The sequence below is a fragment of the Schistocerca nitens genome, chromosome 5 (genome assembly GCF_023898315.1).
Source record: "Schistocerca nitens isolate TAMUIC-IGC-003100 chromosome 5, iqSchNite1.1, whole genome shotgun sequence".
NCBI classification, from domain to species: domain Eukaryota; kingdom Metazoa; phylum Arthropoda; class Insecta; order Orthoptera; family Acrididae; genus Schistocerca; species Schistocerca nitens.
In genome coordinates this window covers 810,014,275-810,039,377 of record NC_064618.1, presented here as the reverse complement: position 1 = coordinate 810,039,377, position 25,103 = coordinate 810,014,275, and the positions used below count along the sequence as shown (strand labels likewise).

At 40.2% G+C, this 25,103-nt stretch overlaps 1 protein-coding gene across 5 annotated transcripts in view; it reads left to right on the top strand.

Moving 5' to 3' along the window:
• Positions 1-25,103, top strand: part of LOC126260041 (protein phosphatase 1A) — a 236,233-nt gene that overhangs the window by 19,960 nt on the left and 191,170 nt on the right. The gene's annotated exons all lie outside the window — the stretch shown is intronic.

Genomic DNA, 25,103 nt, shown 5'->3' with positions numbered 1-25,103 from the left:
ATGGCAACAAAGTAACATATGCTACAGTGGGGTGCCAAATTATTATACTTACTGAATGGACAAGGCAGTTTTATCATGCAACTTTATTCTGTCATTTTTAATGAACTTAAATTTTATTCATCACTTGTATCACATTTCTGTGAACTTACTAACCTATTTGGAAGTTAAAATAAGTATTTAAAACATAAAAATCATGAAGATAAACGAAGTGTTTAGTGTTCAGTATGTCCTCCTCTAGCTGCAATCAAATCTTTAATTCTCCTTGGCATACTCATAATACATTTCTTAGATATATTCTCCAAATCAGGTGTCCTGTGCACGCTTTGTCAAGTTTTTCCTCCAGCCTGTTTCTGGGTATATCGCCCTTTGCAGTTTCCCGCTAGACCTTCGCAGACATTTTCAGTTGGGTTGAGGCCTGGCGAATTCCCCGGCCAATCCAAACCGTGAATTACAGTCTCATTTACATATTTAGTTACAGATTTTCTCTTGCGGCATAGTGCAGAATCGTGGATAAAGGTGTAATTGTTGTTGGATCTAGGGAAGAAGTCGAAATTCCAGTACTGACCTGTACTGATCTTGACACATCGTCCAATTCACAATATAAAGGCATCCATTTCCTTTGCTACTTTTACAGACCAAACCATTACTGATGAAAGATGCTTGAGTTGTTGAAGTATGCAATCTCTGTGAAAGTCTTCATAGCTCCTGTATCTCTCAAATTCTGTTTTGTCTTGCAGAATTTGGATACGTGTTTCATCAGAGGAGCAAACCTGAAAAGAAATCATGTCACATTCGGAAGTCTCTCTTATTATAAAAGGAGGGGTTGCATGATATTGTAGTTTAGTAACCTTATTCCAGTCATCAGCAGTCCAGTTTTTGCACATTTGGCCCATTCTAGTTGTTTTTGTTTCATTACTGTGTTAAGTTTCTGCTTCTTGTTGGGATGATGGCATCACAGCCCCTTTTCATTGAACCTTCACTGCAGAGTACAGGTAGGTATAGGCACTACACCATCCTCCAACGTTTTTAATCACCCGTATTAGTTTTCTTCAGTTTTCCTCTACCATAGTTTTATTTCTCTGTCTGTTCTAGGAAATGTAATACGTTTTCGACTTCATTTACCTTTCTGCTGTGTTTTGAAACTTACATTATTTTTCTAAAAACAAAGATGATGTGACTTACCGAACGAAAGCGCTGGCAGGTCGATAGACACACAAACAAACACACACACAAAATTCAAGCTTTCGCAACAAACTGTTGCCTCATCAGGAAAGAGGGGAAGGAGAGGGAAAGATGAAAGGATGTGGGTTTTAAGGGAGAGGGTAAGGAGTCATTCCAATCCCAGGAGCGGAAAGACTTACCTTAGGGGGAAAAAAGGGACAGGTATACACTCGCGCGCACACACACACATATCCATCCACACATATACAGACACAAGCAGACATTTTGAAATATGTCTGCTTGTGTCTGTATATGTGTGGATGGATATGTGTGTGTGTGTGTGTGTGTGCGCGCGCGAGTGTATACCTGTCCCTTTTTTCCCCCTAAGGTAAGTCTTTCCGCTCCCGGGATTGGAATGACTCCTTACCCTCTCCCTTAAAACCCACATCCTTTCGTCTTTCCCTCTCCTTCCCCTCTTTCCTGATGAGGCAACAGTTTGTTGCGAAAGCTTGAATTTTGTGTGTGTGTTTGTGTGTCTATCGACCTGCCAGCGCTTTCGTTCGGTAAGTCACATCATCTTTGTTTTTAGATATATTTTTCCCACGTGGATTGTTTCCCTCTATTATATTACATTATTTTTCATTTTTTTTTTTGCTTGTATTTTGAACTGTGGATTGTGAAATTCCTTCCATATGAGCAATGTATCACTGGCTTTATTGACAGTGTGACAAAATATTCAATTTTCTGGCCTTATTCCACGGAGCAAGGTCAGTACCTTTAATCATATCTTAAAACATTCACAGAGAAACCTTATTCAGAATTAAAGAACTCGCTAAGGGTTACAACATGGACTACGTTGCATAATAATGTACTGAATTGCCGAAAGCTTGATAATAATTGGAAAAAGTTACCTATCTTCTGGATATAAGACATCTACATCTGTACACTGCAAACCACTGTGAATTGCATAGTAGAGGTTATGTGCCTTTGTAAAATTTTTAAGAGTTTCTTCTTGCTCCGTTCACACATGGAGCACGGGAAGAATGCCTCTTTACACGCCTTCATGCAAGCTGTAATTGATCTCATCTTGTCCTCACAATCCCTATGCGAGTACGGGGTTGTAGTATATTCCTAGATGGATAATTTAAAGCTGCCCCTAGAAACTTTGTAAGTAGGCTTTTTCGGGATGGCTTTTATCTATCTTCTGAAGTCTCAGTTCAGTTTCTTCAGCATAACTGGGTCAAACAAACCTGTGGCCTGTGGTGCGGCCCTTCTCTGTGTACGTTCAGTATCTCCTTTTACATGGAGGGGTCCCCTGTGGAGGGATTGACTTTTTGAAACAGTCCAATACGGTAATGTAGGTTAAGTGCAATGAATCGCACCCTACAACCATTCACCCTGGTTGGCCCTCGTTTGCGAGTAATCGACAAAAAAATATTTCGGAATTTAATGTGCTGCTCTATAGCCTTAAAAATGGTGCCAATTTATAGACTGGTTGCTTAGTGTCATGCTTAAGTTACTGACCTCACAAGCAAGAGGTTTTCGGTTTGAATCTTGACAGATACATTGATTTTTTTTATCTTCAAATATTTATCAAAATGATTTTGATTATTATTTTTATTCGGTTAATAGGTTTACTTGCAGTTTCTTTTATATGCATTCATTTTATCATTTTAATCAACTTCAGTTGATCTCATTTTTGTTCTTCCTATCATTCTTTTTCCACAAGGAATTGTTGTGCATGCAAATTTAATTACATTTATTTATTTAGCATAATGTTTAAACATTTGATATGTCAATATGTTGGTTAGAAAACAAAAGATGAAATATCTATTTATATTGATTGTGCAGTTGTGTCAAGAAAGTATTTTTCATTACAAGATGTACTTGTTTTTGGATGGCAGTTTTTATATAAACATGTGAAATGTGAATTCTTATTACGCTATGGACAAAATAACATGGATAATGATTTAAACAAAAGCGGAGTTAAGTGAAACGAAATTCAAGCAAACTGGGAAATAGAAACAATGAATCCAATGACATGGGTGAAAACGTGAGATGACAAAATGGAACAATTAAAGGAAGTTAATACATAACAGTAATCAAAATCAAATGAACAGGTGTTCCACGTGGAAGAAGACTGATAGGAAGGGTAATGATGCATTTCATATGATGACTAATATGTTGTGGCACATGAATGGAAAAAAATTACATTTAAACCAATTAACTCAATGAAAATAATGATAAGTCATTTCGATATAGATTTAAAAATGAAAAAACTTTCAATGTACCTGATGAGGTTCGAACTAAAAACCTTTTGGATGTGAGATTAGCACCTTATCCATTATGCTAAGCAAGCAGTCCTTAAATTGTTAAGCTATAGAGCAGCATACAAAATTCTGAATTTTTTTGTCAGTTATTCGCAAACGACAGCCCACCAGGGTGAATGGCTGCAGGTTGTGAACACTTGGAACTTAACCTAATTCACTGTATAAACTGTTTCTAAAAGTTGACACCACTGCCAGTGACTTTCCTTATTAGTGCTGTTTAGTATGGGTCTGATGCACTTGAGCAGTACTCTAGAAGAGTTGCACGAGTAATTTGTGAGCAATCTCCTTTGTAGACTGATTGCATTTTCCCAGAATTCTACCACTGAACTGAAGTCTGCCAACTGCTTTACCCATGACTGGGCCTATGTGAGCATTACGAATTATTTAGAAATAAAGGAGACGACTGACCAAAAGGCAGAAGTGCTGCACCATCGATAGGTACACAAACAAAAGGTATAGAACTTTGCTAGCTTTTAGAATGAACTTCCTTTTTCAACCTTGTAGGGAATACATGAATACATGCGCGCGCCCACACACACACACACACACACAAACACACACACACACACACACACACACACACACACACAAAAAAAACTGTCTCCCTACATTGTGCTCAGTCAACCATATGTGAGCATTCCATTCCATTTCATATCATTATAAAGTGATACACCAAGCTATTTGTATGAGTTGGCAGGTCCCAGCGGTGACTCACTGATATTGTAGTCATATGATGCTACATTTTTCGTTTCGTGAAGTCCACAAATTTACATTTCTGAACATCTATAGCAAGTTGAAAACTTACACTACTTTGAAATCTTATTAGGTTCAGACTGAATATTTTTGCAGCTTCTTTCAGACTTTACTTCATTATAGATAACAGCATCATCTGCAAAAAAGTTTGAGGTTACTGACAGCAAAAGTATTTAATATCTCAGGAAATACTGAAGCATCTGTTCGAATACATTATTTAATGGGCATACATTGCTGTCAAACAAACAATATAAGCTTGTGTATTATTCTACATTGCTGTAGAAACAATACGGCTCGTAAATTTTTGTTTAGCTTAGAGTAGGCCTACTTCATAAACTACATGGTGAGCGTATTAATTTGGCATCCAACTGGAAAATTATTCTTGAAGACTAACCTTTCCAATCACATATGATGATCCATAGATAGAAGTGTGAAATTGTCATTATTATTGATATGAATATAACAGAGGGAAACATTCCACGTGGAAAAAATATATCTAAAAAGAAAGATGATGAGACTTACCAAACAAAAGTGCTGGCAGGTCGATAGACACACAAACAAACACAAATATACACACAAAATTCAAGCTTTCGCAACAAACTGTTGCCTCATCAGGAAAGAGGGAAGGAGAGGGAAAGACGAAAGACGAAAGGATCCACATCCTTTCGTCTTTCCCTCTCCTTCCCTCTTTCCTGATGAGGCAACAGTTTGTTGCGAAAGCTTGAATTTTGTGTGTATATTTGTGTTTGTTTGTGTGTCTATCGACCTGCCAGCGCTTTTGTTTGGTAAGTCTCATCATCTTTCTTTTTAGATATATGTCATTATTATTGTGCACACAAGACGGGGATGGAACAATTTTTTGTGCAGAGAAAAACATGAAATGCACTGTGACATTATTAATTTGCTCTCCATCTGCCATGCTCCCTTTATTCTAGTCTAAATGTTTTCTTTACCTCTTCTGCCACATGCCAATATGGAAGTGTGCCCATCATGGGAAAATAGTTACTGCTTCTTATATTGTGAAAAACTGATACAGAAACCAATGGCAGTGACATGTTTTGTCTATAACACTGTATGAGTTTTATTTCGCACTGTCAGAATTAAACTTTTGGTTGCTGCTGTTCAACTTCTCAAACACCACACTACGCAATGTGATATTTATTGAGGGGTTCGTGTTTATGTATACCGGAATTAGAGGGAGAGAACATAATTATTGTTAGGAGTAATAGTTCATCAATTCAGGCAGTAAAATTTCTATATGCTATACATTATTCATAATCAAAGTGAAATAAAACACCAGTCAAGTGATAAAATTCAGTACGCTATGTGTTATCAATGCCCAATGAAAATAACAGATGCTATGCGTTAATGCTGCTGTAGATGGTGAATATTTTGGTTGGATTGTCTCGTTGGGCATGGTTTGTAATAAGTCTGAATATGACCTACATTTTCATATCAATATTACTGAAACATGGATTTAACAATTCATGATTGCCAAATACTAATGAAAGGTGTATACAGGAGAATGGAATCCAACCTGGGGGAATATCAGTTTGGATTTCAAAGAAATGTAGGAACATGTGAAGCAGTGCTGGCCTAATAAGAGCAAGCTCCCTCTTACCACACTGCCTGTCTACAGAAATGTTCTGTGTTTCTACAAAAGCAAAGCGGACACAGTTGTCATAGGACTTGTTGATCATATCTGGTTTTGTGAAAGCCATGCTCATACTCTGTAATGGACCAGAATTGTTTACTTCACTCATTTCAGAATAAGAAAATGATGAAGAATGTATAACCCAAAGCCAAATTAAGTACACAAGCAAGTGCTTGCAAATGTTGGTAATGTCATAAACGTGGTAGTTCAGGTCTGACCTTGAGTGGTATCTCAGCAACCGTAGTTCCAATGATCCTACCTCCCCCTCCCACCATCACCACCACCACCACCACCACCACCACTACTATGTTACTATTATGGTACAATTTTTGTATAAAAATATCATAGGTATATATAGTCACTGAACCCTCAAAAATAGAACTTACTTCACATTTATTATCACTGTTTGGCACAGCTCATGACCTCATAATCTTCCAAATATGTATGACCTTGCAGCTGTTCGTTCAGAGGTCCAGTAAGAGAAAATCTCATTCCGTCAAGTACAGGCTGTAAGGTGGATGTTTCAGTATCTCAAATTTGAAATCCTGCTGTGTGCCCTTTGGTGATGCATTGTCATGTAGCAACGGTACTCCTTATGAGAGAAATCCTCAGTGTTGCACTCATATTGCAGGTCTTAACTGCCTAATCAACATGTCAGATTGGCTGTTCACCTAGAAATTCGGAAGTATGCAGCAGTGAAGGACCCTTAACACCCAAAATGATTGTTAGCACGTACTTGGGACTCTAACTTAAACCACCATATAGATAGTTTCAAAAACTTGATTGCACCCCTGCGGACCTCTTCTCCTATCTTAAAAGTATTTCCACTGTTTATTGACTTACTTGGCTGACTATAAAACAGGGGTTGTTCCCAAATTAATCATTCAAAAAATACAGGCCGGTCTTACATTTGCATCTTAAGCATAGGTTGCAGACTTCATTGGTTTTACATTGTTTGATGGCTTTATATAGGGGTCACAGTACATTTGCAGATGAAGCTTAGGTATTTGAAGTGAAGTGCAGATTTAATTTGGAAATTTCAAAGAGACCTCCCTGTGGACTACAACCATAATGTTAGGAAGGTGAGTTCAGTATAAAGATGCATCAACTGTATGCAGATTTTAAAGCAGCTAATGAAGGTGTACATAGGAATGGTCTTTTCAAGGTGTTATGGGTGTTTGGGCTGCCACCAGAGCTAATAACTCATGAAGATATCCTAAGCTACATTTATGCAAAATAAAAACTAATTGCAAAAATTTAAATAATTTTCCGACGTTATTTGGCAGGCTGTACATTGCCTGCAGCAGAGGCAGAGCAGAGGGGGGCCTGCATTTGAAAGCACTCACCTCAAAGAGGCACCTCATAACAGGTGGACCTAGCATAGGTGCAGGGCAGTCCACTGTCACTCTGTCCGAGGAGCACAGTTTTCCTCTGCCTCTGTCACACGTGTTGTCTGCATTCTTGGTGTGTGTCAGCTGTTTCGCCTGGCTGCACTCTGCCATTAATGAATTTTCACCGGCAAGGTACACGTCTGTGGTCACACTAAACTTTCATTGCTCGTCTAAAAAGCATTTAATGATGGCATACCTGATTTGTTCACTTCAGGAAAACTTAGTGGTTTACGTCAGTCATCTGGACTAATCAGGAATAAGTTAAAGAAAGAAATATGGAAGAACTGCATTACACAAATTTTATAACTATATTTACTTGTTTCATATGGATCTTTACAATAAACTTTGAACATAGATGACGTAATTTCTTCATCAATTTAGTATTGCCTCACTTTAACACTGCCAATGAACAGAGCATTAACATTTCTGGAATTTTTATCTCGTAAGTAAAGCTTCACTCTTGCCTTTGCCCCTAGATACAGCAGGTGAGAGAAGCTGGTTGGTACTCATTGGCCCTACGACTTCTTGGGCAGGCTCACTTGCTGACGAGTCCTCAAATAATGATGCAGCACACATATAGCTGTCACTATTGTCTTCCGTCCCCAGATTACAATCAAAGGGTCCTTAGAACACATGAAACCTGGTACTCAATATACCAAATCCAATTCCACAGTTTGATAAGGATGAGGCAGTCTGCAGTTAAAAACTTTATCATCAATGAGTTTACATTTAGGGTAGAGTCACATGAAGTATTTTAATAATGGAAATGCCTCATCACCTATGAAAACATAACAAGTTCCATTCTGTTGTCTGGGAAGTGGTTTACCTTGCAGGATATGTAGAGTCTGTCAGTCAGCTTTTTTCATAATACTGAATTTGAAAAAATGTTTTCGTCACTAAATCTCCCCATCGAAAGCCTATGTCTGTAGAAGTAATATATAGAAGTAATATATGATATAGCCATTAAGGCTGCAAAGCAGTGATGTTTATACTTCAAATAAGAGGAAATAGATACCGGAGGTTTTCTCACTGTAACATGTTCCCCATCAACAGCTCTGAGACAATTATAAAATGGAATTTCCTGTCAAACTCAGACTGCTGTGCTGCATAAGTGCTGCTTGCTAAATTAGGACTAATGCAGAATTGTATGAACTGTGTAAGAATCTACCAAACCCCATAGTTGTAAGTGCACAAGGAAGATGTAAATGCACAAAGATTATAATAGTTGCAACATGTGCAGCAAATAGAATAACAGTGAGTACCAAAGAAGGTGCTATCTGTGAAGACGGTGAAATTCAGAGATGATTGGAGGAGACAGGTGTCAACAAGACTGAGGCCTTTTGTGGGCTGTTGCACCAGAAGAAGAAGAATTTCAAAAGGAAGGTAGGAGGGTGAAGGGTGTAGTTTGGTGAGCACTAGGACGTGGTGAGGGGAGCAGCGAGGAGGCGACAAATTTCAATGTATGGGTAAGCATCCTGTGTCCCATGCTTTTTTAATGACTATCTGCTATGCTGCAGACTACAGTTGATCCGTAGTCCAAATGTAGTTGAAATTGAATTGGCATTACAAATAGACAGGTTCTCAACAGTGATATGTATTTATAAAGCAGACAAATGTTTGCAGAGAACACACTGTAAATGTGGTACAACAAATGAAACACGATGTTAAACATTGGCGCTATGGTTGATACTGCTACATGCCACTCTTAATTTTATTGGTTGGTACCAAATGACCCAAGCATACTGTCAGCCCAAAGTATTCAGCTTTGGCAATATGGAGGTGAGAAAACAACATATTGTTGTTTTGATTTTAATTTGACTTGCAGTTTCAAACACTATGAAATCAGCATATGAATTTTGATTTCCTCACAGGAACAGTAGTATTCAGTTTGATTTGATTGTCAGTGATGTAAGAACAGTAAATTGTAGCAGGTGATAATTGGCGCTAGTCACAGCCTTGTCTCTGTTGAAATAAGTGGATTTACGACTTCATTGTTCACAATTGATTAACGCAGGCAATACGATGCTGATTTCCTTAATGGTAATTCAGTTTAGTTTGGTTAGTTTTATATTCCATTGATTACTTGTATGATTAATCATATTGGAGTGGAACATGTCATTTTGCATTCACATTACACATTCATTTGTAAGATGACCATCTACTGATGGTTTTAATATACAAATGCGAGTAAGTAATTATTATCCAGCACCTTTCACATGTTACAAAAATGGAAATTATTTTACTGGATAGGAGTTGTCAAGGAAAAACATTTTCATTTAGTTTTCAAATTTAGCTTTGCTGTCTGTTAGATTTTATATCACTGCATAAGTGATTAAAAGTTGTGGTTGTAGTATTATGAATCCCTTTTTTATGCCAAAGACTACCTTAATGTGAGCTAAAGAATGTCTTTTTTGCCATCTACATCTCTATCTGTATCTATGTCTATGCTCTGCAAACCACTGTGAGGTGCATGGCAGAGAACGTCCCATGTACCAGTTATTAGGGTTTCTTCCTGTTCCACAAATGTATGGAGCGTGGGAAGGATGATTGTTCTAATGCCTCTGGGTGTGCAGTAAGTATTCTAATTTTATCCTCCCAATCCATGTGGGAGCGATACCTAGGGGGTTGTAGTATATTCATAGAGTAATAATTTAAATCTGGTTCTTCAAACTTTGTTAATAGACTTTCTCAGGATAAATGATGACTAACTGAAACCCTCAGCTGCCGACAGGTGTTGTTGATTTACCTCGATGTGGACAGCTGAAAACGTGTGCCCCGACCAGGACACGAACCCGGGCTCTCCTGCTTACATGGCTGACGCTCTATCCATCTGAGCCACCGAGGACACAGATGAATAGCGCGACTGCAGGGACTTATCCCTTGCACGCTTCCCGTGAGACTCACATTCCCAACTGTCCACAATTCTATATGTGTAATGTACCTTATAGACATTTGCCCATCCATTCATTACTCGCGCACGCTTTGGCGATTCCCGTAAGAGTTTGGGCAACCTGTGCGCATTCGCACAGATGAAGGTCAATGGCTGGGTAGCCTTTAACTATATATATGAAGACAGTAACAGTTCTCGAACTGTTCTCAGGATAGTAAAGTCCACCAGCTCATTCCTTCAGTATCTCTGTGACGCTCTCCCATGGATTAAACATACCTCTGACTATTCATGCTGTCCTTCTCTGTATACATTCTACATTCAATATTCCCTTTTAGTCCTATTGGGTAAGGGTCTCACAAACTTGAACAATATTCTAGGATAGGTCGCACAAGTGATTTGAAAGCCATCTCTCTTGTAGAGTGATTGCACTTCCCCAGTATCACACCAATAAACTTAAGACTACCACCTGCTTCAACCATGACTGAACCTATGTGATCATTCCATTTCATACCCCTACAAAGTGTTAGACCCAGGTATTTATTTATATGATTTGGCCGATTCTGACAGTGACTCATGAGTTTTATAGTCATAGTGTACTATGTTTTTTCGTTTTGTGAAGTGCAAAATTTTACATTTTTGAACATTTAGAGCAAGTTGCCAATCTCTGCACTGTGTTGAAATCATACCAAGATCTGACTGAATATTTATGCAGCTTCTCTCAGAAAGTACGTCATTATAGATAACTGTATCATCTGCAAAAAGCCTGATTTTTACTATTAATATTGTCTGCATGGTCATTAATGTGCAGTGTGAACATTAACTGTCCCACCACATTTCCCTGAGGTACACATGAAAGCTGCTTATACATCTGATGATGACTCTCCATCCAAGACAACATGCTGTGTTCTCCCTACCAAAAATTCCTCAATACAGTCACAAATTTCACTTGGTACCACATACGATGTTACTTTTGACAGTAAGCGTAGGTGTGGTACTGAGTAAAATGCTTTTTGGAAATCAAGAAACACCGCATCTACCTGGTTGCCTTGATTCAAATCTTTCAGTGTCATGCGAGAAAAGTGCGAGTTGGGTTTTACATGATCTATGTTTTCAAAATCAATGCTGGTTGGCTTTGAGGTGGTCATCCTGTTCAAGATATCTCGTTATGTTGAGTTCAGAATAAGTTCTAAGATTCTAAAACAGATCAGTGTCAAGGATATTGGATGGTAGTTTCATGGATCACTTTTACCACCCTTCTTGTAGATGGGTCAGACCTATGACTTTTTCCAAGAATTTGGCACGGTTGTTTGTTCGAGGAATCTACGATAGGTTATACAGTATAAGCCCGCCTTTATGTTCCCTGAATTAATGTTTTCCTGCCATTTATGACGTTTTTTTGTCGGTCCTGTCTAATTTCCTATGCCCACAATGTTAATTTGCACCTGATTTTGTGTCAACATAATTATAATTTTCCTGCAATTTACACATTACGAAAAAATGTTTGTGAAGAAAAAATGACGCTGGCATGATGTTGGCCATCCAGTAGTGTTTACAAATATTACGTGGTTGAGTTTCTTGACACCAGGGCACTCTACACAGCAGATTTGAACTGGTAAACGTGTAAAAGTTGGAACAATTTGTGCCGCACCTCCCACTGCTACCAAGATTTACTTGGTGTAGTGGCTGATGGGAATGACCAATCACAACCATGTCCAAACTGTCTCTACTGCGCAAATGCACTTTCGTGATTGTTGTGATCATCGTTACACATTTGTTGAACCGTATTTAGTGTGTTTTAGCGTATGGCCACTTGGAGCTCTAATTGACACCGTCATTTACTTTGCGTTGCTCAAATGTTTCTAGTTTAAACACAGCGCCGGTTACATATTTTATTCATGCTGATCAAAATGTGATTTGAGAATTTATTCTTGCCGTCAAGTGCAGTATTTACGTATGTATTTTTTGTGATGTTACACAAACAAACAATGTGTGTGTGTGTGTGTGTGTGTGTGTGTGTGTGTGTGTGTGTGGTGGTGGTGGTGGTGGTGGTGGTGGTTTCTACATAACTGATGAGGCACAGTATCTGATAACCTCAAAAAGATGACTACAGTGCAAGAGACATGGAATAATATATATTCCAACATCAGACAAAATACTTATTTATGTATTTGTGCATTTGACAACGCGAAAAAATTCTCAAAACGTGTCATGCTAAGCATGAAAAAATATGTAACTAGTGCAGTATTTCATTATCTAAATAATGAATGACAGCTGCAGGCTTTCAAAAACATCAATTTCTATTTTGGTGGATTTGAGTTTCTTGTGTACTGTGACAAATACACCACCTCCATTTTCTGTTTGCCTAGCCTTTTTTAAATTGTAAGATATTTCCAGGGGCAGATGTGAATTCTGACCACAATCTATTGGTTATGAACTGCAGATTGAAACCGAAGAAACTGCAAAAAGGTGGGAATTTAAGGAGATGGGACCTGGATAAACTGAAAGAACCAGAGGTTGTAGAGAGTTTCAGGGAGAGCATAAGGGAACAATTGACAGGAATGGGGGAAAGAAATACAGTAGAAGAAGAATGGGTGGCTCTGAGGGATGAAGTAGTGAAGGCAGCAGAGGATCAAGTAGGTAAAAAGACGAGGGCTAATAGAAGTCCTTGGGTAACAGAAGAAATATTGAATTTAATTGATGAAAGGAGAAAATATAAAAATGCAGTAAATGAAGCAGGCAAAAAAGAATACAAACGTCTCAAAAATGAGATCGACAGGAAGTGCAAAATGGCTAAGCAGGGATGGCTAGAGGACAAATGTAAGGATGTAGAGGCTTATCTCACTAGGGGTAAGATAGGAAAATTAAAGAGACCTTTGGAGAGAAGAGAACCACATATATGAATATCAAGAGCTCAGATGGCAACCCAGTTCGAAGCAAAGAAGGGAAGGCAGAAAGGTGGAAGGAGTATATAGAGGGTTTATACAAGGGCGATGTACTTGAGGACAATATTATGGAAATGGAAGAGGATGTAGATGAAGATGAAATGGGAGATACGATACTGCGTGAAGAGTTTGACAGAGCACTGAAAGACCTGAGTCGAAACAAGGTCCCGGGAGTAGACAACATTCCATTAGAACTACTGATGGCCTTGGGAGAGCCAGTCATGACAAAACTCTACCATCTGGTGAGCAAGATGTATGAGACAGGCGAAATACCCACAGACTTCAAGAAGAATATAATAATTCCAATCCCAAAGAAATCAGGTGTTGACAGATGTGAAAATTACCGAACTATCAGTTTAATAAGTCACAGCTGCAAAATACTAACGCGAATTCTTTACAGACGAATCGAAAAACTGGTAGAAGCGGACCTCGGGGAAGATCAGTTTGGATTCCATAGAAATGTTGGAACACGTGAGGCAATACTAACCTTACGACTTATCTTAGAAGAAAGATTAAGAAAAGGCAAACCTACGTTTCTAGCATTTGTAGACTTAGAGAAAGCTTTTGACAACGTTAACTGGAATACTCTCTTTCAAATTCTGAAGGTGGCAGGGGTAAAATACAAGGAGCGAAAGGCTATTTACAATTTGTACAGAAACCAGATGGCAGTTATGAGTGTCGAGGGGCATGAAAGGGAAGCAGTGATTGGGAAAGGAGTGAGACAGGGTTGTAGCCTCTCCCCGATGTTATTCAATCTGTATATTGAGCAAGCAGTAAAGGAAACAAAAGAAAAATTCGGAGTAGGTATTAAAATTCATGGAGAAGAAGTAAAAACTTTGAGGTTCGCCGATGACATTGTAATTCTGTCAGAGACAGCAAAGGACTTGGAAGAGCAGTTGAACGGAATGGACAGTGTCCTGAAAGGAGGATATAAGATGAACATCAACAAAAGCAAAACGAGGATAATGGAATGTAGTCAAATTAAATCGGGTGATGCTGAGGGAATTAGATTAGGAAAGGAGACACTTAAAGTAGTAAAGGTGTTTTGATATTTAGGGAGCAAAATAACTGATGATGGTCGAAGTAGAGAGGATATAAAATGTAGACTGGCAATGGCAAGGAAATCGTTTCTGAAGAAGAGAAATTTGTTAACATCGAGTATAGATTTAAGTGTCAGGAAGTCGTTTCTGAAAGTATTTGTATGGAGTGTAGCCATGTATGGAAGTGAAACATGGACGATAAATAGTTTGGACAAGAAGAGAATAGAAGCTTTCGAAATGTGGTGCTACAGAAGAATGCTGAAGATAAGGTGGGTAGATCACGTAACTAATGAGGAGGTATTGAATAGGATTGGGGAGAAGAGAAGTTTGTGGCACAACTTGACTAGAAGAAGGGATCGGTTGGTAGGACATGTTTTGAGGCATCAAGGGATCACAAATTTAGCATTGGAGGGCAGCGTGGAGGGTAAAAATCGTAGAGGGAGACCAAGAGATGAATACACTTAGCAGATTCAGAAGGATGTAGGTTGCAGTAGGTACTGGGAGATGAAGAAGCTAGCACAGGATAGAGTAGCATGGAGAGCTGCATCAAACCAGTCTCAGGACTGAAGACCACAACAACAACAACAATAGCCTTTCAGTATACACTTAACACCCCCCCCCCCCCAATGCCCTCCCCCCAAAATCTCACTGCTATCAGTTTCAGGTTTCAACCAGATTTCTGTACGTAGTGTAATGTTAGGTTCACTGCTTTTCATGAATTCATCAAACTCTGGCACTTGGTTGCGAATGCTTCGAGAATTTATCATTAGGATTTTAATACTCTCACCTGTGGGAGACATTTCTTTTGATCTTACACTGATACTTCTGGGTTTCTGACATGTATCATTATCTGGATTGAGAGTTGCCTAATCTAAAAAAACCCTTGTGTGCACCCCACACATGGTCAGCTATGAGTAGCAGCCTCTGATGTGTAGTGCACACCTGACCTATTTAGGGGGACCCTCCGGTCCTCAACCCTATCACACAAGTTGAAGCTGTCACAGCCTAGCTTGCCACAGAACCTTTGAATTCTCTGGTTCTGTCCTTCCACTTGACTCAGAACCAAAGGGTCACAATCAATTCTGGAGACAATACTGCAAATTGTGAGTTTTGTTGAAACTCCACATGCAATGCTGGTGTTCTCGACCTTCTCTACCCGTCGCTGGAATAATCCAAGAATAACCTCGGAGACCACACAACAGACATCATTTGTTCCAATGTGTGCCACAGTCTGCAGTTGGTTGCACCCTGTTCCCTCAATGGCTGCTGGAATAGCCTCTTCAACATGTTGAATGAGGCCCCATGCGTACACACATGCGCACCTGGTGTCCTTTCCCGTCCCTTGCTGCCATTTCCCTAAGGGGTACCATCATTTGCGGTTCCTTTGAACTGCCAACGATTAATAGACCCCCTACTCTTCTGCGTTTGCTGCCTCCTGATTCCGGACAAAAGAGGTTTCCCCAAAACAGGTGAAGAGTGTCTCACTGGTTCAGTTTCAAAGACAGCACCTCAAAACATGTTGGTTAGGGGGATCAGTGCAACACACCAGTTCTACCTGGTCCCCGTCCATTCCTGCACAGGATTTCTAGATCTACCATTGACACTCCACTCGCAGTCAAGTGGATGGGTAATGATAGTTCCTCTACTTTCTGCAGAGGAGACAGTAGAGGACGGTACTTGAGGTACCTCTGGTACAGGTATCACAGGTACGTGACTCTTGGGAGCTATTCCAACACACTGATTTGCGGCAGCTGCCGATCGTTTGACAGTAGTCAGGGCAATGTCAAGCTGCTTATGAAAATCAACCAGCTCATCCCATGTCCGAGAGCAGCATTTCGGCTGGTGCAGTGTATTACCAGGTTGTGAACAAAGGACTTTAAATTAAATCTGCTGATCATCTTTTAATCTGTTGAGCTATAAATTGCTAATTATCTATGAGAATTGAAGCAGATACACAAAACTAGATTTCTGTTAAGGCAGCATAAAACATCTGTGGTAAAAATTACTAGTGTCCTAAAATGTTTTGATGTTAATTATAGTTGTTAGCAAACTCGGAAACAGAGTTAATTTACAATAAATGCAGGTAACATAGAGGGCTACTCCTCTTTAAGGGAAAACCAAATGTAACACAATATTTTAGATAATCTGCTACAGGAACTAAATCACAAACCCCTATTTGTTACAAATTGTTGTGGTATTGTAAGTATCCACACATTGTTCCATTTGAATTGTAGTGTATTAGCTACAACAAACTTCATGAGGGAATAAGTATACTGTGAAACAATAGTAAAATTCATAACTTCTTAAACAGATATCTACAAGATGATAGTGTATGAGCACCACATGTTATTCATAGAGAACATTCTTGGGCAATGAAGATGTTATGTCTTAGAGATGAGTTAACCCCAGAGCATTATTCCATATGACATTATAGTATGAAAATACACAAATGTCAACTTACTGATTTCTCTCTCCTCAAGATTCCCAGTGATTTGAAATGCAAGTATGACTGAATAAAATTGGTTTAGGAGATCCAGAATTTCTTTTCCAGTTTAAATGCTCATCAACATGGCAACTTAAAATTTTTGAATTGCACCCTGTCTATTATTTCCTCACTACCTGTTACACTTATCATTGGTGTAGTACACATGGATGTGCAGAACTGATTATCTTATGTTTTTGAAATTGAAGTGAGACCATCTGCAGAAAACCATTCAATAATCCTTTTAACAACATTATCTACCATTTCTTCTGTCGCTGTAAGTATGGCTGGATCGATTACAGTATTAGTATCATCCTTAAGAAAGACCAAATTCTTCTTTTTGTATGTTGGAGAGAGGGTTGTTTGCTTGTACGAGTAACAGTAGTGGACCTTAGAGTGAGCCCCATAAGTGATTTCTCTCCACTCAAAAGAATCTCCCCTAGTTACACTATTTAAATTACCAAGTGCACAAAAAGTTATGATACTCTTGACTACTGACTTAGATAATTAATAGAAAAGAGGTTGTGATGCTAAAAATGCATTTGAACCATGTCTTCTTGTTTACTATGTTTCTTCTTGTATTACCAAACTATGGACAATTAATAAATGCCGTAAATTTGCAGTAGATAGTGTTTACATTTCTTTGACAGGTCTTAAGACAGACATACAATTTCTAATTTTCATTAGTCTGAAGTTATTCAAAATAAAAAAAATCTCGGGAAGCTTTTCATAATACGTGTGTTGTGTTGTATTCGGTATCATCTATTAGTCACGTAAACATGTTAACATTTTAAAGTATGAAATTTTTCAGGACCCACACTTTTTGATATAGTCAATAAAAGATAATGGGAACCCATGAAACAGTAATTACCTAGTCTACCTGCTATTAGTCTCTGATCATTGGTGTGGGATGTGCCCCCTCCACCCACCGCACACACGCGCGCACCCACTCTGTACAGAAAACATAGAAATAACACAATCCTTTTTCACAAGTAACCTTACCAGAGTTGAGATGATGTAGTATACAGCAAGGTAATGACAGGACGAGATGGTTTCACATTAGATGGAAAAACAACTCACCTGTTGTAGCAATGTCATTGATCAGTATGGACCAAGAGCGACTTACGAACTGATTGTTCAACAAGTATACACTGGCAGGTCATTGCATACACATACAGGAACCAGGATACAAACATTATTTCATTCCCAAGTCTCTGTACTCAAGAGACCAATGGATTCCAGAACAGCAGTAAGTCAGTTGCAGGTCAGCTCTCCATCATTGTTTTCTGGAGATGCTGGTGAGGGCCTGTGAAATGGCTGAAAAGATCAATGGATTCACCAAATACGACATGCTTTTGAAAAATGTGTGTTTTTACCTGGATGGCACAGCCCAACAGTTGTCAGAGAACAATAAAGAAAAGCTCAGTAGTTGGGTGAAGTTCCTACCCAAACTTGGTGACAGTCACCAGCAATTCCACTTAGCAGAACAACAATTGAAGAGCACGACCCAATGTTATGGGGATACAGGCTAATTTACGAATCTGAATGTGACAGAAACTGACAATATCCCACTCTTGATAAAAGGAGTCGAAGATGACATGTGTCAGGTTCTGGTAAAGATCATCAAAACAGAGGAATTCATCAAGTGATGCCAGCGCATCAGGGAAATGTGACAGAAAAGAGTTGGACAAAAGAGGTGAGAGTGAGTCCCGAATGCGATCCCTCTGGCAGTTGTGGAAGACCACCATAATATCGTCTTGGAAGGATAGACAGCATTGGTCGTATATTTTTGTTTATTATCGCAAAATCGATTTTCGGTCACTTAGTGACCATCTTCAGTGCTGTAATATATAACTTAAATTAGTAAGCACTGGTGTCATTAAGCTTACGGCGATCACATAGACTCAATAAGCTTACGGCGATCACATAGACTCTATGTGATCGCCGTAAGCTTATTGACACCAGTGCTTACTAATTTAAGTTATATATTACAGCACTGAAGATGGTCACTAAGTGACCGAAAATCGATTTTGCGATAATAAACAAAAATATACGACCAATGCTGTCTATCCTTCCAAGTATACCAATTATCTGGTTGTAGTGCACAGGACACTATGGAGTCGCCAATCAATAATATCGTCTGTCTCGGGTGCCAGGAAGTATGGGGAGGTGGGGGGGGGGTGGGGTGGGGAGAGAGAGAGAGAGAGAGAGCGCAAGTGCAGTTTGTGGTGGTCAGAGACAGCAGCCATGAATGTTGACCCCCTAGTCAGGAGGTAATTGAGAATGTTCAAAAAGTAGTGTATCAACCTGTTGCGTCCGCCTCTATTGCTTGTCGAATGTGCCGTGAAAAATGGACCCCCTGGACACATTGTACACTACTGCAGAGACAGAAGACTGTGAGGTGTAATGTTTTATAGAACGTAGCTTTTCTGTACCTTTTATTCTTGTGCCATTTTGTGCTTGTCAGACTTTTGATCCAGCCGTTCTTGTCTTGCAATTAAAAATTGTTAACCACATTTCTAAATCTATACCTTGTGAAATTTCAGTAACATTAATAACACGTGTATTCTCTTCTCAGAAAATACATTATCTCATTTACATTTACACTTTGTTGGTTCACTATGTCATTACCAAACTTAGAGCCAGAATGAATAATGATTAATTTAACATCTCTTTCCTTAAGAAGCTTCAGTTGTTTTCTTCCTATGCTCAGGAACTCGAAGCACTCCCAACGCAGGCTGGTGATATGTAAAACTTATGTTTCAGTATTTGATCAGTATTTCCTCTCGTGCTCTCGTGATGTCATTGCAGCTGCCGTGCCATGTGGAAGTTGTGTCATCTGTCAGTAGAGCTCACCACATCAAATAAATATAACAACCCCACACAATATGTGTACTTTACCTACGACATATTTTAACAGTTGTATCATTCGCTAGTAGAGAAAATGTAGGGATACAAATCATTCCTCTTCAAGTGGTATGAAACACCACAGAGAGTATATGACAGTTATGGCATTGCAAGACGTCAACCATTACAACAGTCCTTTCCATGCCAGTCAACTGCAGACAGTTATGGTCGACCTGTGGGGTGAAGACCATCACTGTACAATGGACAAGGTCACTCCCCAACAAGCTATGGTCGTTCTCTGTTGTCGTACAGATGTGCCAGCCACTCACTTAGCCGCCAGATTCGGTAGAATTAAGCGATGAAGATGAGGCTGATACAGGTGAAAATCACCTGTTGACGACAGTTACTAAGATTTCAGGGAATCTCATCAGCGTGATCATTGACAGCCAGCCTGACCAGATGCTAGTTGACTCGGCTGCATCTTTTTCTGTAATGTTGAATGTATATCGTCACCAGCTAAAGAAGACTATGTCCCCTGATACAGAAGCAATTGTGCTGAAGTTCACAAATGTGAATTATGTCCAGCCAGTGGGAATATGTATTGCAAGAATAACTATTAATGACAAAACATGACCCTTAAAATTTTCTTTTTAAGAAAATGTAGTCATAATGTTATTCTTGAATTGGACTGCTTGCAGGCATTGCAAGCAGTCATAGCTTGTGGAAGATCAGAGCTCCAGATTGATGAAGCTATTCCAACAATCACACATGACGATGCTAGCTCTGGGCAGTTGTTTGCTGTTGAAAACATTATCATCTTCTTCTGTGCAGTTGTCTACTGTTGTTTTCTTCTTCAGTCCAGAGACTGGTTTGATGCAGGTCTCCATGCTACTCTATCCTGTGCAAGCTGCTTCATCTCCAAGTACCTGCTTGCAACGTACATCCTTCTGAATCTGCTTAGTGTATTCATCTCTTGATCTCCCTCTACAGTTTTGACCCTCCATGCTGCTCTCCAGTACTAAATTGGAGATCCCTTGCTGCTTTAGAACATGTCCCCTTCTTCTAGTCAAGTTGTGCCACAAATTTCTCTTTTCCCCAATTCTTTTCAGTACCTTGTCATTAGTTACATGATCTACCCACCCATCTAATCTTCAGCATTCTTCTGTAGCACCACGTTTCGAATGCTTCTATTCTCTTCTTGTCTAAACTATTTATCATCCATGATTCACTTCCATACAGGGCTACACTCCATACAAATACTTTCAGAAAAGACTTCCTGACACTTAAATCTATACTCGATGTTATCATATTTCTCTTCTTCAGAAATGCTTACCTTTCCATTCCCGGTCTACATTTTATATCCTCTCTACTTTGACCATCGTCAGTTATTTTGCTCCCCAAATAGCAAAACTCATCTACTGCTTTAAGTGTCTCATTTCCTAATCTATTTCCCACAGCATCACCTGATTTAATTCAACTACATTCGATTATCCTCATTTTGCTTTTGTTTATGTTCATCTTATATCCTCCTTTCAAGACACTGTCAATTCCATTCAACTGCTCTTCCAGGTCCTTTGCTGTCTCTGACAAAATTACATTGTCATCAGCAAACCTCAAAGTTTTTATTTGTTCTCCATGGAGTTTAATTCCTACTCCAAATTTTTCTTTTGTTTCCTTTACTGCTTGCTCAATATACAGATCCAATAACATCGGGGAGAGGCTACAACCCTGTCTCACTCCCTTCCCAACCACTGCATCTTCATGCACCTCAACTTATATAACTCCCATCTGGTTACTGTATTGGACCCCTGCCAACTTCTGAATTTGAAAGAGAGTATTCCAGTCAACATTGTCAAAAGCTTTCTCCATGTGTACAAATGCTAGAAGCATAGGTTTGCCTTTCCTTAATCTTTCTTCTAAGATAAGTCGGAGGGTCAGTATTGCCTCACGTGTTCCAACATTTCTACGGAATCCAAACTGATCTTCCCCGAGGTCGGCTTCTACCAGTTTTTCGATTCGTCTGTAAAGAATTCGCGTTAGTATTTTGCAGACGTGACTTATTAAACTGATAGTTCGGTAATTTTCACATCTGTCAGTGCCTGCTTTCTTTGGGATTGGAATTATTATATTCTTCTTGAAGTCTGAGGGTATTTCGCCTGTCTCATACATCTTGCTCACCAGATGGTAGAGTTTTGTCAGGACTGGCTCTCCCAAGTCCGTCAGTAGTTCTAATGGAATGTTGTCTAGTCCGGGGGCCTTGTTTCGACTTAGGTCTTTCAGTGCTCTGTCAAACTCTTCACGCAGTATCGTATCTCCCATTTCATCTTCATCTACATTCTCTTCCATTTCCACAATATTGTCCTCAAGTACATTGCCCTTGTATAGACCCTCTATATACTCCTTCCACTTTTCTGCTTTCCCTTCTTTGCTTAGAACTGGATATCCATCTGAGCTCTTGATATTCATACAAGTGGTTCTCTTTTCTCCAAAGGTCTCTCTAATTTTCCTGTAGGCAGTATCTATCTTACCCCTAGTGAGATAAGCCTCTACATCCTTAATTTGTCCTCTAGCCATCCCTGCTTAGCCATTTTGCACTTCCTGTCGATCTCATTTTGAGACATTTGTGTTCCTTTTTGCCTGCTTCATTTACTGTATCTTTGTATTTTCTCCTTTCATCAATTAAATTCAGTATTTCTTCTGTTACCCATGGATTTCTAGTAGCCCTCGTCTTTTTACCTACTTGATCCTCTGCTGCCTTCACTAATTCATCCTTCAAAGCTACCCATTCTTCTTCTACTGTATTTCTTTCCCCCATTCCTGTCAATTGTTCCCTTGTACTCTCCCTGAAACTCTGATAACCTCTGGTTTAGTCAGTTTATCCAGGTGCCATCTCCTTAAATTCTCACCTTTTTGCAATTTCTTCAGTTTTAATCTACAGCTCACAACTAACAGATTGTGGTCAGTGTCCACATCTACCCCTGGTGCTGACGCAGACGCTGGAATGACAAGCCTGTCCTTGGCTCGTGGTGGTGCAGTTTGGACAAAAATTTGTCATTCCTGCGGTTCCTGTAAGAGAGAGAAATATAAATTACCACTCTTGTCGATTGGTCCTGTCTGGTGTAACCTGAAAAAGAGAAAGACACTCTCTGTTGAGGGATTAGTAAAACTTAATCCCTCAGCAGGTCAGGCCAACACATGGTTGGCTTGTGATGAGGTTGTTGGCCCAGTCCACGGATGAGCTGGTTGCGGGTGCGTCCCATCTTCTCGTAGAACTTCCTGGCGATGGCGTGGAACCTGTCTTGGTGAGGCAGGATCCTGGTGTCCTCATGGAGTTGGCGCGTCGAAAAGTGCCTTGGAAGATGCATAGCAGTCTTCAGGGCGCGGTTCTGTACCCGCTGCAGAGTCTCAATGTGAGCATCTACGGCTTTCCCCCAGACCACGGCCACATACTCTAACAGTGGGCGAACCAATTTTAGGTAACCTCTGCCCCTGGAAATGTCTTAAAATTTAAAACCTGGTTCCTAAATCTGTGTCTTACCATTATGTAATCTATCTGAAACATTCTAGTGTCTCCAAGCCTCTTCCACGTACACAGTGTTCTTTCATGATTCTTAAACCAAGTGTTAGCTATGATTAAGTTATGCTCTGTGCAAGAGTCTACCAGGCGGCTTCCTCTTTCATTCCTTACCCCCATTCCATATTCATCCACTACTTTTCCTTCTCTTCCTTTTCCTACTATCGAATTCAGGTCCTCCCTGACTATTAAATGTTCGTCTTCCTTCAGTACCTGAATAATTTCTTTTATCTCATCATATATTTCTTCAATCTCTTTGTCATCTGCAGAGCTAGTTGGCATATAAACTTGTACTACTGTAGTAGGCGTGGGCTTCGTGTCTATCTTGGCTACAATAACGCTTTCACTATGCTGTTCGTAGTGGCTTACCCACGTTCCTATTTGTTATTCATTATTAAACCTATGCCTGCATTACCCCTATTTTATTTTGAATTTATAAATCTTTATTCGCCTGACCAGAAGTCTTGTTCCTCTTGCCACCGAACTTCCCTAATTCTCACTATATCTAACTTTAACCTATCCATTTCCTTTTTTAAATTTTCTAACCTACCTGCCTGATTAAGGGATCTGACATTCCGTGCTCTGATGTTTTGAACGCCAGTTTTCTTTCTCCTGATAACGACATCCTCCTGAGTAGTCCCGGCCCAGAGATCCAAATGGGGGACTATTTTACCTCCGGAATATTTTACCTGAGAGGATGCCATCATCTTTTAACCACACAGTAAAGCTGCATGCCCACGGGAAAAATGATGGCTGTAGTTTCCCCTTGCTTTCAGCCATTAGATCAGTCAATGATACAGACTGTTGCCCGTGCAACTACTGAAAAGGCTGCTGCCCCTCTTCAGGAACCACACGTTTGTCTGGCCTCTCAACAGATACCCTCCACTGTGGTTGCAGCTACGCTACGGTTATCTGTATTATTGTGGTACGCAAGCCTCCCCACCAATGGCAAGGTCAACAGTTCATGGGGGGGGGGGGGAGGTCTACAGGACAACAATGTCCTTATCTACCGTTAAGGATTTGGTGTGAGCAGTTGTTTGCCGTTGAACACATTGTTATCCCACCATTATCAACAAGACTATTTCGAGTTTTCAGTCGACACGCTCAGTTTTGCTCCCCTGCGTGTCTGGGGGTAAGGACAGGCTCGAGGTATTCATGCCTGTCGTAAGAGGTGACTAAAAGGAGTCTCTCACGTTTCGGCCTTTATGTGATGGTCCCCTGTAGGGTTTGACTTCGATTCATCCAAGTTTTTCCGAAGAGCGAGCCAATTGGGGAAGGGCGCCTTACATGGTGCATCGTGTCCATCGTGCCTTGAGATCTGTAGCCCGCTTTCTTGTCGTTGCTTTGCAGTCCGACTCATTCTCCATCTCTTGGGCGAGGACACCTTCCTGGGTGCATTTTCCACCATGCACTATGGAGTGTCGCTTTCTGCGCCAACGATGACCATGGTCTAATTTGCAGCTGATATCAAGCACGGTAGCCAGTCCGTTGTGGTGGGGCCGCCATGTACTCTGTTGGTTGTAGCCCCCTTACAACACAGGGATTGCTCTGCTGATGCCTGTGTCGTTAACTCCCCATGTATGCCAAGGAGTAGGTGCCTGTCACCCTGGGGCATCGGGACTCCCGGCAACGGCCATCCTGCCCAGGTGGCCTTTGCTGCGGCAGGGTGGCACCCGTGGGTAGGGCCCCTGGTCGGAGTGGGTGGCATCAGGGCGGATGACGCACAATGAAGTGTACCACATCATCAATTGCTGGTGATCGAACAGCAGCAGTCTCTAAGCATTCTAAGTCCCAGTACAATGCAAGGAAGTACGACCCTAAATCATTCCCCTCCCTGGCCACACCATGGGAGGTATGCCAGGTGAAGGATGGCAGCGAACCTTATTCACCCCGGTACCTCATATGTACGAGAACTGATGGGGACTCCTTTGTTTCGATGAAGCCACAGTTTTTTGTAGACCATTTAGAGGACAAGTATGGGGAGGTGGATGGGTTGTCCAAAAGGCGGTCAGGCTCTGCCTTGATAAAAACAGCATCCT